Source organism: Hemicordylus capensis, chromosome 2, assembly GCF_027244095.1.
Source record: "Hemicordylus capensis ecotype Gifberg chromosome 2, rHemCap1.1.pri, whole genome shotgun sequence".
NCBI classification, from domain to species: domain Eukaryota; kingdom Metazoa; phylum Chordata; class Lepidosauria; order Squamata; family Cordylidae; genus Hemicordylus; species Hemicordylus capensis.
Window position 1 is genome coordinate 47,419,559 of NC_069658.1, and position 19,505 is coordinate 47,439,063.

The window sequence follows — 19,505 nt, forward strand, 5'->3', positions numbered from 1 at the left end:
GATGTCGCATTAAGGAAGATGCGGTGGAACATAGAGCTGGAGGGAAAAGGCTAGACTGGTACACATCCCTAGACTCTCTGTAGCAGATTTGGAAGTTGCGTTTGAGCGGAAAGGTGCACGTGGGTGGCGAGAGCGGGGTACTGGAGAGAGAGAAGAAGGAAGGAAGGAGAGCGAGCAAACGAACGAACGAACGAAGTCTTAGATAAGCATACTCTGAAATCCTGCTCAGTGCTTTAGCAAACTTGAGTAAGTTTACTTATGAATCCCACAGAGGCTCTCTGTGATAGAGAGTTCAATGGGACTCACTCGCAGGCAAGTGTGTTTGTTGATTGATTAAGTGCCGTCAAGTCGGTGTCGACTCTTAGCGACCAGATAGATAGATTCTCTCCAGGATGATGATGAGTCCCGCTTGCCAGGGAAGGCTGGCGCCCTCCCAGGTAGTCTAGGTAGGCCCGACCCTTGCCTTCTACTTGATTATGCTAATTAATAAAAAACAAGGAGGAGATTCTGGTCAGTATCTTTATTCGGCCGAGCAAAGCTGCTGGGTGCCCACTCCCAAGCAAGAGGGAGAAATGGCACACCGCAGAAGAAGTTACAAGCAATTTTATACCTTTTGACAACAAGCAGGAACAAGCAGCAAGCCCCCCAGTTCCCCTTTTTGGCAAGACAATGCTGTTGGCCATATTCAAATACGTTGTTGCTCCAGACATGTTATCACACCACCTGTTCTCCACTTCCCGTTTCCCCCCATTGTGGTCTTGCAAACTCAAGTATTTCTCAAGTGCTAGCATCCTGCTCCGTCTAGCCAATTGTCTGTGGCTTTGACACAGAAATACTTCTAGAGACATTTAGAAACTCCCTTGCTTGCATTTTATTCCTTCACTAGTGTTTCAGGCCCGTTGTGATAACGGGCGCTAGTAGGGGAGAGTTCCCCCCCCCGCCCCACTTCCTCTGGCCTCCCCCCCACGCCCTCCCAGCTGGCCGAGACTTCCTTACCCAAAGCAGCCCGCGACAGTCGGGCGATCAAAAATCCATTTTTTGCGAAGAAGAGAGGAGCTCCGGAACAGAGCTCCTCTCTGTGCTAAGCCAATGCCCAAACTGCTGCTATGGACGCAAAGGACGCAATAGGCGTCCTTTGCGTCCATAGCAGCAGTTTGGGCATTGGCTTAGCACAGAGAGGAGCTCTGTTCCGGAGCTCCTCTCTTCTTCGCAAAAAATGGATTTTTGATCGCCCGACTGTCGCGGGCTGCTTTGGGTAAGGAAGTCTCGGCCAGCTGGGAGGGCGGTTGGCGGCCATGGCGGCGGCCGCGGAGGCATTCTTCTGGGCCGTTTTGGCCCTTAATCATTTGCGGGGGGGGGAGCGGGGAAGGAGTATTTGGGCAGCTGGGAGGGCGGGAGAGTGGGCGGTGGCGGTGGTGGTGGCCGGGCAGACTCTGGGGGCGCCGCTGCCGGTCCGGTCCGCCCCCGCCTCACATTCCCGGCCGGTCTCCCCGGACGGGCAAGGGCCCCAAGGACTCGCAGCCGCCTGGCTGCGGCGGCGGTGCCAGGCCTCGGCGGCGGCTCTGCCGCCACCTCGGCCGGCTTACCCCGTCACCTCCTCCCCCCGCCCGGCTTCGGCGGCGCGGCTCCACCGCCGCCTTGGCCGCGCTGCGTCCTCTGGCCGAGGCGGCGGCTTCGCCGCCGCCTCGGCCAGTCTCCTCCTTCCCCGCATTCCCGGCTTCTTCGGGGCGGCCGCTTCTGGCCGCCCAAGATGGCCACCGGGTGCCGGCCCTCATGTCTCCCTTGCCCTGTTCTGCGCCTGCGCTTCGCGCAAGCGCAGAACAGGGCAGGGAGGCACGAACACACGCTTGGTGCCCGTCCACGGACGGACACCAAGCGTTTTATTAGAGAGGATTATTTATTCCCCAATAGCTTAAAGCAGTTTTACAAAAGCAAGATGGCATCAGTTATGCTAAGAGTAAAACACAACTTTTTTGCAACCCCAATAATGATCTATCTTCAATTTGGCCTAAGTTTAAGGTCTCTCAGTGGTGCATTCATTGCTGTCGTAATCGAGTCCCTTCACCTTGCTGCTGGTTGTCCCCTTCTGCTCTTTCCTTCAACTTTTACCAGCATTATGAACTTCTCAAGGGAGCTGGGTCTTCGCACAATGTGCCCAAATTACGATAGTTTGAGCCTGGTCATTTGTGCCTCAAGTGAAAATTCTGGATTGATTTGTTCTATGATCCATTTGTTTATTTTCCTGACTGTCCATGGTATCCTCAAAAGTCTCCTCCAGCACCAATACTTTGCATCAATACTTTTTCTATCTTGCTTCTTCAAAGTCCAGCTTTCGTATCCATAGAGTGTCACAGGAAAAACCATTGCCTGAACAATTCTAATCTTTGTAGGTATAGACACATCACACCATATAAATGTCCTTTCCAAGGCCTTCATTGCAACCCTACCAAGTGCTAGTCTACGGTGTATTTCTTGACTGCTGGATCCTTTACTATTGACGGCCGATCCTAAAAGTCAGAAGCTATCCACCACTTCAATGTCTTCATTGTCAATTCTGAGGCTGGTTGCTGTACCTGTTGTCATTAGTTAAGCCTTCTTGACATTTAATTGTAGTCCCATTTTTTTCACTGTGCTTCTTGACTTTCATTACTAGCACTTCACTTTCATTACTAGTGTGTTGCAAGCAGCTATAAAAGCAAAGGGTTTCCTATGCTTTTACCATCTACACACCAGGAAACATTCCAACTGCTGGATGTTTGCCTACCATACAACTGTTACAGATGCAGGAGTCTTCATTTCCCTTAGAAAATGAATTCAAACTGAAAGATAATTCTTTTCTTTGCATATATTGGTATTCTACCTAGAATGCAGGAAAGTGATTATTCATTTTTGGTTTCAAATATATTAAAGCTGACCTAGGGGGACAAAAAAATTAATGGAGAAATTTTCTCTAAACTCTAAACACCTTTATGTATTCACTGCCAGCAGCACTTTTGATTAAATTACATAGCAACTGATTAAATTAGTGGATTAGTGACCTGGATTCTCATATGCAAGATTGTCATTCTAATGCATTTTAATTGTTTAAAAGTATATTATAAACCAGCTATCCTAGTGGGAGGAGACAATGGTAAACCCCTCCTGTATTCTACCAAAGACAACCACAGGGCTCTGTGGTCGCCAGGAATCGACACCGACTCTAGGGCACAGTTTACCTTTACCTTTATCCTAGATCTCAGTAGTTATCCTAGATTAATTAATGAAAAATAAAAGTAGGTTTGTGAGCCAATAACAAACAGTCATTCCTATGGTATATTAAATTACAATGTTTTTCTGCTGTAAAGGCACATTTTACACACTAGCTCATACTAATGTAATGTGAAGATACAGTGGGACTTTTTTTTTTAAGTTAAAACATTTCAAAACCATCTCAATTTTAGATTCTAAAACATATTAAAACTATCTAAAACAATTAAAACACTTTAAAACTAAAGCCTCTTTTCAGTAGATTTTGAAAGCCTTCCTAAAACTGCTAAAAGCCATCAGAGATGGGGAGTATTTTACTGTAGCAGGGAGGTCATTCTAAAGCTTATAGAGAAGGCATGAGCGGCAACTGTAGGCAGATCTCCTCAGATGATTTCAAAAAGCAGTAGGATTCATGTAGAAGAAGGCGTTCTCTACTCGCTTGGGCCTAAGCCATTTTGGGTTGTTGGGAGTGCTGGAAATTGTGGAGATTTCCAGATGGAGGGCTTTTGCATGTGTGCTTCCATTCCATGGATTATGAATGGCAGATGCAGTCAGTCTTGTGGTAGCAAGCCTGACTTGTCCCCATAGCTAAGCAAGGTCTGCTCTGGTTGCATATGAATGGGAGACTTGATGTGTAAGCACTGCAAGATACTCCCATCAGGGGATGAAGCCGCTCTGGGAAGAGCAGAAGGTTCCAAGTTGCCTCCCTGGCTTCTCCAAGAAAGGGCTGAGAGAGATTCCTGCCTGCAACCTTGGAGAAGCCGCTGCCAGTCTGTGAAGACAAAACTGAGCTAGATAGACCAATGGTCTGACTCAGTATATGGCAGTTTCCTATGTCCCTAAGTGGGTGTCTAGTGTTACCTAGCATCTTGCTGTATTGCTCCTCTCTTATAGGGATGTGCACACTCACCTGGTACTTCTAGCCGAAGATGGAGAAGAGGCGGCAGGGAGGTACGCTGCTGCCCCGTGGCATTTTACTAAACTCCAGTGCTGGGGTGGGGGTAAGTGAACCCTCCCCCACTGTTGAAGTCCTACCCCCACCCCTTTAAGTCACCCCCGCCCAGTTCCATGCACATCCCTACGCTCTTACTCTTTTTTAATCTTGGGGGAGGCAATATAGTGCAAAAACTGCTTTTTAATATTAAGGGCGATACAAAATAGGGGAACAGAGGAAAAGGAGGTGGCTCAGTTACATGTTCCAGCTTGAGAAGAAGGTTGCTGCTGCTACACTTGACTGTCCTTGCCTCTCTTCCCCCAATGCTTCAGCCATAGGTTATAATGGAAAATCAATAATATGCTTATACATTGGGGTTTGTTTGGTTTTTGGTCATAATGGAATGAAAAATGTTATGGGGGACATCACATATCACACCAAACCTGAAGTTTGGCAGAGTGGCCGGAGATCCGGGAATGCGCACCTACCCTACTTCCAGTGGGGAAGGAATGCCAAGATTGGGTATGTCATATGAACCAACCAATCTTGCCATATTCTATCCTGCTTGCGATCTGAAACCATACATCTGTCCCTCACTTCAGATCTGAGTTACAGATGTCAGGTTCCCGATCACAAGTAGGGAAGAACATACTGAGACTGGTGGATTCATATGACACGCCCAATCTCGGCATAGCCTTTCTGACACTGGAAGTTGGGCTTGCACTCATTCTCAGGACTCTGGCTGCTCTGCCAAACTTCAGTTTAAGCGTGACATGTGAAGCCCACCCTATGTGGTAGCCCATGTGCGGCCATTATTCCATCTGAATTTCATGCAGATACATTCTCTGCATACACACTTTCAAGTTTTGAGGCTTGACTTTGCCATTTCAAGAAGGAAACTATTTTACCAATGTGTTGTCCCTTTGATTTAGGCCAGGGTTTCTTAACCTTGGGCCACCAGATGTTGTTGGACTACAACTCCCATCATCCCCAGACATGGCCTTTGTGGCTGAGGATCATGGGAGTTGTAGTCCAGCAGCATCTGGGGGCCCGAGGTCAAGAAACCCTGATTTAAGCTCCTCATCCTCTGCAACACTGAATCAAGAACAGCAACAATTGGGGTGTGTGTGTGTGTGAGAGAGAGAGAGAGAGAGAGAGAGAGAAAAGGTGGAGGAGGAGGAGAAGTCTTCTTTCTCTGAAACCGGAATAGTAATGGGGTGGCAAAGAGGGCTAACATCACATGGGAAGAGTTAAATTGCAAAAAAGGTCAACAACAATTAAAACAGGTGCTGAAAGACCATAATATCATAGGAGCATACAAAACTGCCTTAAACCGAGTCAGACCATTGATCCGTATAGCTCAGTATTGTCTATACTGACAGGCAGTGGCTCCCCAAAGTTACAAGCAGGAGTCTCTACCAGCCCTGGAGATGCCAGGGAGTGAACCTGGGACCTTCTGCATGATGTTCTTCAACTGAGCTATGGTCCCATCTCCTAAGGGGAATAACTCAGTGCTCACATGTCTCCCCTCCAGATGCAAACCAAGGCAGACCCTGGCAAAGGGGACAATTCATACTCACTATCACAAGGTCAGCAAAGAATCCTTTGGGGAGAACACTCCACAAAGAATCCTTTTCTTGCCAGATGGGACTCAAACCCATAATCCCTGGCTTAGTGGAGGAGCATGCCTTATCCAGTATACCACTGGGGATGCACTATCAGTCAAACTGGCTTCAGTTAAAAGAGAATGAGGTGAGAACCAGAAGAAAAGTGTGTTCAGGTGCAGCAGTGAGGGGGCATGTGGGGTGCACCCTTGGGAGCCATTCCTCCCATATATTGCCACTAGTACAACTATGGGAAACACCTATATCAGGCAGCAGTGATATAGGAAAATGATGAAAGGCATCATCTCATACTGTGCAGGAGGTGGCAATGGTAAACCCCTCCTGTGTTCTACCAAAGATAACCACAGGGCTTTGTAGTCACCAGGAGTCGACACCAACTCAACGGCACAACTTTACTTTATGCAGATAAGCACTGCAGATTTGCACAATGATCTGTTGCACCTTTTCCTCCTTGCACAAGGTTTCCCCCTTCCACAAACAAGTTATAATAACTCCAGTAACGACACTGGTGTTTCACAGATTGTCATGCTGATCATGACATGCTGATCATGCAAGGAAGTTAAGTGGTGTGCAGAATGTTGTCTGGACTGCTTGCAAAATCCTTATGAGAATCGACTGAAAAGGCTATGATTCTGCTTTCAAATGTCTTCAGATGCTTTCAGTAGTAGTCAGTAGAGGGTGCTGCTGCACTGTTAATCTGTGATGGTGGTGTGTAGAAACTGTGTATTGGTAAAATATCTAACCAGAATCAATTTAAGACCAGATATATATAGAAAGAAAGCAGGTATAACTCAGAGAATATATATTTATCTTGGAGGGCACCCAGTCTTATGGGAGACGAGGTTGCTGCTGCAGCTGCTCCTCCTACCTGTTGCTTACCTGGGCCTTATATTTGAACTAAACATACCATATTACAATAATTCAGTAAATTTTGAGCCAGGTCTCACAATTGGTGAGACCCAGTTTGGTGAGCTGAGCAAGGAGAGCGGGCTAAGCCCACTCTCCCTGCTCACGATCAGGGAGGGAGCCCTGGGCGGCCGGATCAGCTGCCCACACAATTGCCGGCGCCGTGACGGAGCCGGCTGGGGGGAGCGGGGGCCAATCGGCCCCCAGAGGCTCCAGCATGCCTTGCGCGAGCGCCCAGGGCATGCTGGCGAGACTCCCGGAGCCAGGAGGCAGCTTTTTGCCTCCCCTTCGGGGGTCTCCTCATGAGTATCTGCGGTGCGGAGCTGCACCATGGCTACTCACGATAAAAAAACCCGGGTTTGCGGAGCATTTGCTCCGCAAACCCGGTTTTAGGGGAGGGGTATTTAGTAAGGTTAACCGCCTGGGAGCCACCGGGCTCGCTTGCCAGCCCGGTGGCTCCCACGATCAGCCAAAATTGGGCTCCCCTAGCCCAATTTTGGCTGATCGTGGGAATAGCCCCATTATTTTCTGGAACATGTTTCTTTTTCCTGTCTTCCATCTCTGAGGCATATCATGTGTATTCATCTTCTCATTAGTAGAGAACTCCATAGCTTTTAAAGCCATGCACCTATTACTGGAGGCACTTTCAATTTAACAGGAATTTCACTTCCAGCAGTTGTCAATAGGTTTCTTACCAATTCAGTTATCTTCCCTGCCACACTGGCACAAATTTGTAGCTAATCACTTTAGTTATTACACTTAGAGTTTTCACCAGTATGTTTCCCTCTCCCCTGGACATCAGGGCTGTGTGAACTGGTCTGCTTCAAACTTTGGTTTGGCTCAAACCAGGGTGGATCAGATGGTCTGGGTTTGAACCGGACCAGCCCTAGTTCAAACCAGACCGGCTTGGTAGTATACTTGTAAAGGGGAATCCCAGGTGAGGATTCCCCTTTACGAGTAAAGGGGCAGAGGGGGCTTCCTTGAGCTAGAGGGTGAGGGAGGGGACAGGTCAGGGGTATTTACTTTAATAGTTGGTGTAGTTTGTGAATTAGGCTCTACTTAAATTGGTATCAGGGTCAGTCAAACCCTCACCTAAGATGGATACCAGGCCTGTTCATAGAGAAGGAGATTCTTTGGGGAGATCTGAACTTTGAACTTTTGTCTCTGAGAATGGGGTACTTATGCTGAAGGAATGCTGTTAGAGAGGCTTTCTCTGGGAACAATGTGTCTGTGCTGTTCTGTTGGTGAAGAAGCTTTTGAAACTCTGGTCAAGATTAGGGATGAGCCCGGACCGGTCTGGAGGCCATTTTGAAGGTCTCCGAACCGGTCCGGACATGAGGGCAGTCCGGAAGTCCGGCACTTGTGTGTGGGGCTCTTTAAGGGCGGGGGAAGATGTACTTACCCCACCCCCGCCGCGTTTCCCCCACCGGTGCGTTCGTTTAGTAAAGCTTTTGGAGTGGCAGGATACCTCCCTGCCGTCCCTTCCCCCAGTCGTCGGCAGAAGGCTTCACAAAGCCTTTTGCGCGTGCGCATGTCACGCACGCATGTCAAGTCTCTGTGTCACGTGTGCGCATCGCGGAGACGTGACGTGCGCAGACGCAACAGGCTTTTTGAAGCCTTTTGCCGACGACTGGAGGAAGGGGCGGCAGGGAGGTATCCTGCCGCCCCAAAAGCTTTACTAAACGAACGCGCCGGCAGGGGAAACGTGGCGGGGGTGGGGTAAGTACACCTTCCCCCGCCCTTAAAGAGCCCCCCACACAAGTGCCGGAGCGCGGTTCCGTGCACATCCCTAGTCAAGATACTGTACCAAACTAAAAGGTCATTTCGGCCAGAGTTCTGTAATAATCATGCTAATCAATGCATATCTATATTATAACCTGAGCTGGCAAGGTTTATGTAACACTGAGATATTTGAGAGACGATTGCCAATAAGGATCAATAAGGTTCAAAGGGGGCTGTGTGTGACTGCAATAAACAAATTAACCATTTAAAGACCCAGCTGCAGGAATAGGCCTTGCAAATTGCTAGTCTCACAGGGGAGTCAGGGCTCTTTACTTTAATAGTTGGCATCATCAGGGGCATCATCAGGGTAGTTGCCAGCTCCCCACCCCCACCCCGCCAGCCTCCTCCAGAGTAGCTTGGGCTGGCTGCGGCCTAGTTCGAGCTGGCTGCGGCTCGCAGGCCTCTACGCACATGCAGAGGTCCTTTTAGTGGCCTAAATTAGTGACCTAGCATGAGAGGTGGTGACTAAAATAGCCCCCGCATGTGTAAGGAGGCCTGAACTGGGCTGGCATCTTGAAATGTATTGTTCCAGAATGTGTCAAACATTGACTATGGGCTAAACCAGCTACACCCCCCAAGTTGCCCTCCTAGAGAATTATTTATTTATTTATTTAGAGGTACCCACTGCTTCCTGCTCCAAGATGCTCTCCAGGAAAAATGGTTGCTGACCATATTGCTTGCTTTTTAGGTTGGGAGTTTGTGAGGTCCCACACCAGTATGTGGAAGCAATCACTGCATGAGTCACCATGCTGACTTGGCGCATGACATATCTGGTAACAACAGAAGAAAGGCACACATGCTATGGATATTTTTATCATCAATTACAGCTCAAGCCCCCATTTCGCAAGAGGGCCGATTTACCAGAGGATTCAGAATTGATTACTGAACCTTTTAAGGAAACTTAGTTGCCACTACATAAGTGTAAACACTCATGCTTCAACAGCAGCATAACTGCTTTTAAAAAAACAAACACTTTATAACTCAAAGTCAGCCTTTTTGGGGTATGCCATGGGCTAGGTTAGCCCCCACGTGTTCACTCTTTGCAATCCAATCAGCAGTTTTGGAAAAGGTTATATCACTTCAGTATGCTGTTGGGAGATCACATGTATGAATACCTCCTTGCTTAAAAATGTCTTCCTTTATATATAAAATCAAGAGTTTAGGGCAAAGGCTAGGCAATGGCCTGTTTCACAGAATCATTCTAATCTAGGTTTAATGTGGGTTACCAACATCAGCGTGACTGCGTGAACCCACAATTTGAATCTGAAATTTCTCCCTTGGCTTGGGTTCACACAATCACACTGATGTTGGTAAACCAGATTAAACCTAGATTTGAATGATGGTGTGCATCGGATCATTTAGCACCCTTCTCCATAACATGATAACTTTCCACAGAAAGAGATTTTATGATGTGGGGAACATTCAGACATTTAGTCCTTGACTTGCATTCTTCAGTACATACTACGATATGCTTTTTCTGAATGTGTAGCTAGGTCCACAGCATCAGCTTCCTGTTGAACACATGGAAATAACAGGGATCGGTCTCATGGTTATATTACTTATGGGCTGCAAGACATAAAGAACTACTACTGTCTGCCCAGACCTCAGCTAGGACAAAGTATAAAGATGTATACAACGAACAGTAGCTTTGGATAGAATGCATTTCCAAGATGAGCGAGATGGAAGGCATTGTTGCTGAGGAACAGAAAGCATGGAGAATCTGAGCATTTTCTTCCTGCATGGTAAGATCATGTCTGCGCATCTCTCCCTGCCACAACCTAGGCAGGACTGACATCAGGAACACAGGTTGACACTTTAAGATGGTGGTGCATCAGAAAATCTTCTGTCATGTGGCTCAAAAACAATAATTTGAGATGCTTCACACAATTGGTACCTGCGATTTCTGTTCTTCAACCTGAGAACATTTATGATCTGATGATGCACTGTTTTCACTGTATAAACTTACTTTCCTTCTCTCATTACTAAAAAAAGACATCTAAACCTTTCTGCTTTTTGAAGCTATTTCTTCCCTGTCTTTTCCTAACTCTGTTCCTAACCTATGAAGCCGTAACAAAACACAACCAAAAAAACCCCCAATATATAAAAATGTATTTTGTAGCGTTTGAGGCCAGTTTTCAAAAAGGCTATCTGAAATATATGAAAGATAGCGAGGCTGCTCACACAAGCAGCCCTACCTGGACTTGTGCAGTCCTACCAGGAAAGGGCTGCTCATGTGAAGCACTGGAATCATGGCTGATCCCAGAGCTGCCGATCCCAGTGCTGCTCTGCCGGGTAGCCCCGAGTTTAACACCGGGCTTTTACCTGGGTGTAAAGGCACGAGCGTGCCCTTCTACCCAGGTCCCCAGCCGTGTGTCTGCTCAGGCTGCAGACCCAAGTAGACACAGTGCAATGCATTGGGGGATTCCCCTGGGAGTTGGTGTTCTAGATGCCCGACTCTGTGTATGGTATGCTCAGGCTGCATGTAGCCCGAGCATACACATGACCCCAGACCTGGGATAAAGGGCACACCCGTGCGCTTTAACCCAGGTGAACGCCCAGTTAAAAACTCGGGATTAAAACTCTGGGTTAAAAAACTTGGAGCCGGATCTCACGATCAGGTCTCACGATCACGGTTTTTGTGAGTGCGCAGGGAGAGCAGGCTAAGCTGTTCGCCTCTCCTCTGGGGGTCTCCTCATGAGTAGCCGCGCTGCGGAGCCGTGCTGCGGCTACTCACGATTGGGAAGCTGGGTTCCCGGGCTAAGGGGAGGGCTACAAAAGCGGGCTAGCCGCTTGTAAGCCACTGGGCTTGCCTGTGAGCCTGGTGGTTTACGTGATCAGCAAAAATCGGGCTAGGCTTTCCTTGGGCTACTGGGGGAGGCAGTGCCAGGATCAGCTTCAATCCTGGTGCTGCACATGAGTAGCCCTCTAGGACTGCTTATGTGCACAGCCTCAATATCTGACTCTTTGTGTGAATGGTTTTTGTAGTTACTTGTTTGCTGTGAAAGCCAATAGGAAGCCGGAAGAGGGAGTGGAAATAGGAAGCAAGAAGAGTTACCAGCAACAAAAAGATTGAAATGCATAGCCCATGGCTGGCATAGGCCTATGTCATACCTCTCTTCCCTTCCTGGGTTCTTTTCAAACCATTATATCAAATCACCCGCTGATAATATAATAAGTGCTGCCCAAATATCAAATCTTAATATTTCCAATCTGGCAATACCTTTGTTAGAACCATCCAAAATGATACAAACTCTTAAGCAAGCTTTCACGCTCTCAAGAATTCTTCTTCATCCGCTGGATGTTAAGAAAAGCACAGGACAAAAGTATAACTGGGCATTGTATAATAGCTGTAAAAGTCTGCAAGTTGTAACACTTGAGATGATGTACAGGATGAGTTAAGTAGACTCCTGTTGATGAGCTTCATTAAATGCTGAATATGATCCCAGGCTGCTGCATTCAGGGTTCTTGGGATGAAGAAGCTTGCTTAAAATCTTGTGTCATTTTGGTTGGTCCTAATAAAGGTATTACCAGATTACAGCTTTTAGGTTTTTATAATGGACCAGCACAGCTATCTTTTATTTATTTATTATAAAGTATTTTCACTTTCACTGGGCTTGGGCAGCTTTGAAGTAGGAAAGCTTATTTATTTTATACCAGAGAGAAATAAAACCTGAAATGATACAAATTGGAAAAATAGCATGAAAAAGCATAACAATACTGAGCTGTCTTTAGAGATGAATTATCACCAAGTAAATTGGGAGCTCTGTTTAGTTGACTCATATTTCCTGAGAAATTCTATAGGCATATCATTTATTAAGGAACAACTGGAGGTGGTATAGCGGCATTTATAACCATTCAAAAATATGTTTAAGCATTATTCTGCAAATGCATTACCCCAGGACTATATTCAAGTGTGAGCTGTTTAAATGTGTGTTATGTAAAGAACCTGGCTCAATAGTTCACATGCATTAGAATGACCTTAACTACCTGAACTGTTATTTCAAGGAGGAATGAGTGGTTCTCTCAAAGCAGTTTCAACCGAATATAGAATTTGAATTGTTGTGAATGCTGCTCTAGTCAGAACATCCGCAGTTGACCCCCAGTGAATTGGATCAAAAGTGAGTTTTCTGTAGATTTTGGGGAACAGACACAGGGCCAATTCTTCAAACAATGCTGCAACATGCTACTACAGAATTCACATGGGAAGCTGCTTGTAGGAATGCCTTCACCCACCTCTAAGCAGTGCCCCGTGTCCTATGCCAGAAGCTCTAAATTTATTTACAGCAGGGATATTTCATACATAAGTGACACCCATGTGAATTCTAAGGTGGCACTGATATAGAAATGTTTAATCCAGGCTCACAAATAACTAAGTGTATAAAAGTTTGGTTCAGGATTCTAACAGAATGTAGGGCCAGTAGGCCTGAACAAGATTGTTTGAGTCAAGGCCCATTGGCCAAGACGTAAAAATTCCAGAGCCTGACAGGAGATAACGTATGTAGCCAAGGTCATGAGACAGATTCCCCACTCAGCAGAATAAGAAGCATAGCTGGCACCAGAAGATACTGATTATGGAGGGCAGAAAGGCCAAACTCATGTCCAAGGCTGCTCTAATTGGTACCACATGAATACATCTGTTTAATTACAATGTACTGATGGATTTACTTGCTTATTTTTAATCTATATAAACTAGCAACTGAGTAACTTTGGAGCGCAATGCATGTCCGACTACTGACTTGTACTCTGCCTTCATGATCATGAATAAAAGCTAATTTGAGCACACACCCTTGCTGAATTTTACTTAATTCTCTCAGGCAACAAACTCCTATTGTGGGAACCTTGTCTAATCCTCTTTAGTTCAATAAGATACCCCATTCTCTGTCAAATCTGATGGAAGGATGAATGCAAGGGGCCGAATTAAACAGGAGAATTAAAGTTCCTGAGGATTTTCCCGCAACAGCACAGTCAAATGAGAGGACTGCTCCCATTTTAATTTCTTCACATCTAAATTGACCCTGATTCCCAGATTCCATTCACTGATGATGGTGAGCTAGAGCAGGGGTGGGGAGACTGAAGGCATCCACAAGCTACTCCTTTGGCCTGAGCCTTGGGAGCTTCCAACATGAAATAGTGGCTTGGGAACATGGAGTCAATCACAAAATGGCAGCTTGGGGAGGCAGAACCAGTTGCAGAATGGTAGCTTGTACACAATTGTACATCAACAGAAAAAGGCATTTAAACATCAACACCTCTGAATTCCAGGAGAATTTTGTTACAGGAAAGGAGAAGAACAAGACAGACTGTTTTGTGGGGGAAGAACACTGGAGAGAAATTAATAGGAGAGAAAGAAAAAGCAACCGTGATCACCCAAAGAGAGATAAATTTAAAATGGCAGGGCTATGCCATTTCAGAGATTACATATCTAATTGACTGATTGGGATCAGCCAATCAGATTTACGATATTGACTGGAAGGGGAGGGAGCGAGAAGCTAAGTCCAAACTCCTGGAGCACTACTTCAGATAAGCTTGGGAACTACCAGTAGGAAGCTGCCTTAAACTGAGTCAGACCATTGGTCCATCTAGCTTATTACTGTACATTAATTGGCAGAAACCCTCCAAGTTTTTAGGCGGGAATATTTCCCAGTAATACTTGGAGATGCCAGGTATTGAACCTGGCACCTTCTGCATGCAAAATGGATTCTCTACACTAAGCTACCGAATGCCCATCCCTGGGATAGAACCAGGGATGGATCTTATCTATGGGCAAAGTGGGTGGCACACACCTTAAATTTATCAATCAGCCAGGTTGTCTCTGCCTCCGTTTTGTGTGCCTACTGCCTCCCTCTGTTCCCTGCTGCTCTTGCTGGCAGCCTGCTGCTGTTTTAAAGTGTTGTTAGGTGGGTGATGGTAGCACCAACCTCAAAGAATAGGTCTTTTAAAATATTAATAAGGCAGGAGCCAATAATCATGATCACTTTTGTTTCTGCAAAGTGGATGGTACCAGGACCACTCTATAAACTAATCTGGGAGGGACAAGGCTGATTGACTTTTCAGGCAGCCAATCAGACTGCCCACAGGGTAGGGAAGTCGTTTTCTTTTAGCTACTCAGAAGAATCCAATCACCATTTTGGTTACAGAGTAAGTAGGCAGGCTGGCTGTTGGTAAGTTTCATCTTTTGCTGGCTTCTTTATATTTGTTTGGAGGGGAGGAATGCAACCTCTGCTTTCTCTCCCTTGTTCTCTGACCTGATCTGTATGCAAAGCATTACAGCCCATTCCCAAAATGACATGCTGTAAAACATTGGAAGGAACAGCAAACTGTAAGACTGGAGTAATTAGATCAGAAACTGGCATAAGAAGAAAGAAAGTTATTTTAGGCATATGCATAGATTTCTGAGTCCAAACTGCTTTTCAAATAATTGCAGAAGTAGCTTTCCATGTTGGTGTGATGTACCACTCTGGCTCAGAGTTCTTTCTTGTTGTTGTTTATTAGTAGTAGTATTCAGTGCTTTTTTTGGTAATACTCCAGGAGCCGGTATGGCCACACCACCTTTTGTGACCACACCTCTCTCATGCTTGTGTGTCCACGCCCCTTGTGGTACCATCACTTTCCATCACCCTGCCCTGCCCCCAAGTGGTACCGGTATCTACTATCAACCTGTCTTACCCCCAAGCTCCAAAATCACCCGAGGCTGCACCCAGGAACTTACTCGAGGGATTGCAGTGGTGGGGGGTGAGTTTATGAGTGCCACACTGGGTGCTTTTGGAGCTTAGCCATGCCCCCTGTGCATGTCACACAAGGGGGTGTGACCAAGCTCCAAAAATGCCCAGCACAGCTACTGGTGTACCTAGGTCCAAAATCAGCCTGGACTGAGAGGGCTTCGGAGCTGCCGCACCCCCACCCCCCGTGGCCCCCTACTTGATTTTTCCCCAAATAAAAATACCCCACCCTGCTGCTGCTCCTGCCTCCTGGGGAGCCTCCAAACAATATGGAGGGCCTCTCCAGAACCCCTACACTACCCTGTGCCCACTGCTGCCCTGCTGTGCCAATATTTCCCATCTTCACTGCCGGGAGGTGGGGGTGAGCTGAGCGGAGAGCAAGCTTCTCCCCTGGCCAATGCACAGACTTCTCCCCACTCCTGGCCGGCGTGCATGCTTGCAGTTTGAGTATGGAGAGCATTGCATGCCATGATGTCCTGGCACATGACACTTTCCATACTTAAACTGCACAGTCATGCCGGCTGGAGAGAAGCCTGTGCACAAGCCCGTGCGCCACCTCCACCACAGTGGGTGGGGCGGGTTGGTTGGCCTGCTCCACTTGGCTTACCCCCCACCCCCGGCGGTGAAGGTGGGAAATATTGGCACAGCAGGTGCAGGGCAGCAGTGGCAGCACTGGGGCTCTGGCGAGGGCCGCCAGGAGGCAGGAGGCCATGGACCTGGTCCCTAAGGTAGCTAAGTACGCCTCTGAGTGCAATGCTTGAAAACTCACTCCCTGCCAAAGATCGCAGCAGCGGGAAGGGCTTTGCTTTCATTCCCTGCAGAGACGAAGGCAAAGACCTCCCTGCTGAACCGATCCCCAGGAGGGAGAGAGTTCCCTTGGGTGATTTCTGAACTTGCGGGCAGGGGCAGGGTGACAGTAGGTGGCAGGAACTCCCCGAATGAGTTCACAGCAGCAGGGAACGAAGGCAAACCCCTCCCCACTGCTGTGATCCCCTGGCTGGGAGTGAGTTTATGAGTGCCACGCTGGGTGCTTTCTGAACTTGATCACACCCCCTTTGCGTGCAATGCAAGGGGGCCTGGCCAGTCTCCAAAAGTACCTTGCGTGGTACTTGAAAACTCACTCCCCACTGGGGATTGCTGCAGCAGGGAGGGCGTTGCCTTCATTCTCTGCAGGGGACGTAGGCAAAGCCCTCCCCGCTGCTCTTATACCCAGTGGGGAGTGAGTTCCCGGGCATGGCTTCAGGTGATTTTGGAGCATGGGGTGTGGCAGAGTGACGTTAGCTGGCAGTACTGCATGCCGGCGTGTACTGGCACACAAAAAAGCCCCGGTAGTATTCATTTTTTAAATAATCAGGCAGACAGAGCTTCCCTAGTGACTTCAGACTGCACTTACTCTCCACAGAAGCAGCCTTTTATAGTTGGTCTCTGCATTACTTGTGGCTTGTACTGTTCTTTTCCTATTTGTGTGTGCTTGTGTTTTGATCCTGCTGTGTTAGATACAAATCTATGCACTGTTGTAGTCCTGTTAAGCACTATAACGCAACTGCTGTTTCCCATATTTCTCTGTATCTCTGCTGATGAGCAATTGAGATTGGTGTGCTTGTGTGTTTGTATTTTGATCCCACTTGTTAGCTACAAATCTATACTTTGCCAGTTCTTGCTAAGGCAACTGCCTAGTTCTGGCTCCAGCTCCACAGCTGCCCACAATTGGCTTCACCTCTCACTACCTGTGGCTCCACCCATCACCAGCCCTGCCTAGCCCCGCCCCCCGGAACCACCAGCCACCACTGTCTAGAACCTTCCCACATGCTTCTCCTTAGGTCCTTCAGGCTTTCTAGAAGATTTTGGGAGTGAAAATAGATAAGTGTGGCTCCATCAGCTCACCTCTCCAAGACTTATTAAGGATGCAGTTGCAGTTAGTGAAGGGACAAAACACGCAACAGTTGCCAGGCTAGCAACCAGTAAGACATTCTTACTCCTTCAGAGTACCCACCCCCTGTTTCTTTCTCCCACGCCACTGGAATAAGTCCTAGCACCATGCAGCAAGAGAAAGCAACCAGTGTCTAGAGGGTGATTGGTGGGAGCTGCATCTTCCTCACTTGGATGTTCTGGCACCAGTGAGATCCTAGACCTAAGATTCTTGTGGGTGACAACATCAGCACATGAATCTCCCTTCCTAACACTACCATTCTTCCTGCTCAATAACACATAAATGCAATTATATGTTGGAAACTGCTCCTGCCACATTTTGCACTTGCATCTTGGTCCAGATCCTGTAACCAGATGCTGCTACTGATTTCAAACAGATCGAAAGTAAGCTATTTCTATGGTTTTTTTAAAATGTTGTTTCTGTTATATTGGCAGGGCATACATGGTTTTGAACGCAGGGTAGATACAACTTGCATTCCTTTGCTATGCAGCCATAGAATTGTGGCTTTACAGGGAAAGTGAAAACAGAAAACTGGAGCTTCAATATAAAGTGATGGCACCAAAGATTGATTCACACAACTTTTTTGATTTATTTTGGTCTAGCTGTGGAGCTGGACTGATTTATTTTGGTCTAGATATTTTGTCAGCCTTATTTTGTTGGTGATGAATTGACGTTATGACAATTCCATCACAGGCTCAGACACCAGACCAGTTGCACATACCAGTACAAACTCTAACTGTTGTATGAAGTGCTCAAACACTAACTGAACCTGTTAGAACCCATACATGACTATTTCACCCATGAAAAAGTGCAGGCAAAACATTATCTCTCCTACATCCCCCCTCAAAATAAGGAGCCCACCAAGACTAAAGTAGCTGTGTGAACCATTCCAAGTAATTCTTCTTAGGATCCATGTATGAGGGAGAGATCCAATATATTAATATAATCATCTACAATTTGCCATGTTAGTGATATATGGTCATAATTTGCTAATCATTTTTATGCACTAGATCTTGATGGCTAGTGATGGTTAGTGTACATTTATTTTTCAACAGGAATGTGCAGTTGTAAAGCTGATCATACTGCACAAAGAGCAGTCAATGGTTAATTTTTAAAAATATTCTATGAATAACTTTAATGCTTATCTAATGAAAGTATGTCATAAATGCACAATAGTATAAAAATGTACAGTGTCACTCACTGTCATGTCTATTTCCAAAGTGTTTCTTAATCACTGAATCACTCAGGCATTAGAATTCAGCAGCAAACACCTATACATTTCTTCCCTTAATGAGAAGTGGTCTGAGGCTTAAATGCCCCAATATTTGTGCAAGATCTTGTGTTCCAAGAGACTTGGCCTTAGTTCTCCCAAAAACTTATGAGGCTGCAGAGATGGTCCACCAGCACGAATCTTGCCTGTTAAGAGTGAACTCACTTTCCTTCAGGAACAGGGTAGGGGGTGGGATGTAAGAATGTATGGGAAACTCCTTCACACTTGACCTGCTCTAGGGTGACACCTGCTCACTGTCCTCCAATTCCTGTTTCTTTGGGGTGAATATGAATATCTCATTTAAAATGTGCTAAGAATCCTGTGATTAGTTTGGGTGACTGTCTTGCAATATCCCTTATTCCAGCCATTGCCCAGACTCTATCTACTTATTATGGGTTACTAAAAATTAAAAATATTTAAGCTTATTTTGAGTAATGCCTTACTGAATTCCTGCTCTCTCAGCCATTCTTCTGTAAAGAAGAAATAAAATTGTGTGCTTCACAGCTTTTACAGGAAAAACAATGATTAGAAAAGTCAAGTTGCCAGCCTTTGACCTAAAGGAATCATAGGCTTTCTGTCATTCAGTAATGGCAATGATAGGAACTGAGGGTGGCATTCAAAGTTTCCCTTACTCCAGAGTAAGGATTCTTGTTCCAGAATAAGGAAAAGTGTGGGTGCCAGCTACTTTGGAGCAGAGCAGGGGAGAGCAGCAGGGAGCTAGTCCATCATTCACAGGAAAGAACTAAGGTGTGGGGAAAGGAGCAAAATGGTTGTTCCTTCTTTCTTCATCAGCAGCAGCAGCTCCTCCTCCTCCTCTTCCTCCTCCTCCACCACCACCATCATCAATGTGCAACAGTAATAGCTCTTCTCTCTTCCCTGCTTTCCTTAACAAGAAATCGTGGTACTTTTCCAGGCAATAAGAACAACAAAACCCCCAAACATTTTTGGTTAGCATTATATTGATATAATAAATCCTCAGCCACTGCTAGTTGTAAAATATATGGCTGCCATGCAACAGAAGTAGACTGAAGAATTTTGTTGAGATGGATTAGTCATGTTAGAGGAATTCTGCTCTTCTGGTGGCAGGTTGAAC

General features: G+C 46.5%; 1 long non-coding RNA gene across 1 annotated transcript; it reads left to right on the top strand.

Annotated features, from left to right (window-relative positions):
* The first annotated feature begins 67 nt into the window (after window positions 1–67).
* Window positions 68–13,275, top strand: LOC128343587 (uncharacterized). Its single transcript, XR_008315595.1, has 3 exons — window positions 68–246; window positions 4,141–4,247; window positions 9,182–13,275. It is a non-coding gene; the product is annotated as an uncharacterized LOC128343587 (long non-coding RNA).
* Window positions 13,276–19,505: the final 6,230 nt, after the last annotated feature.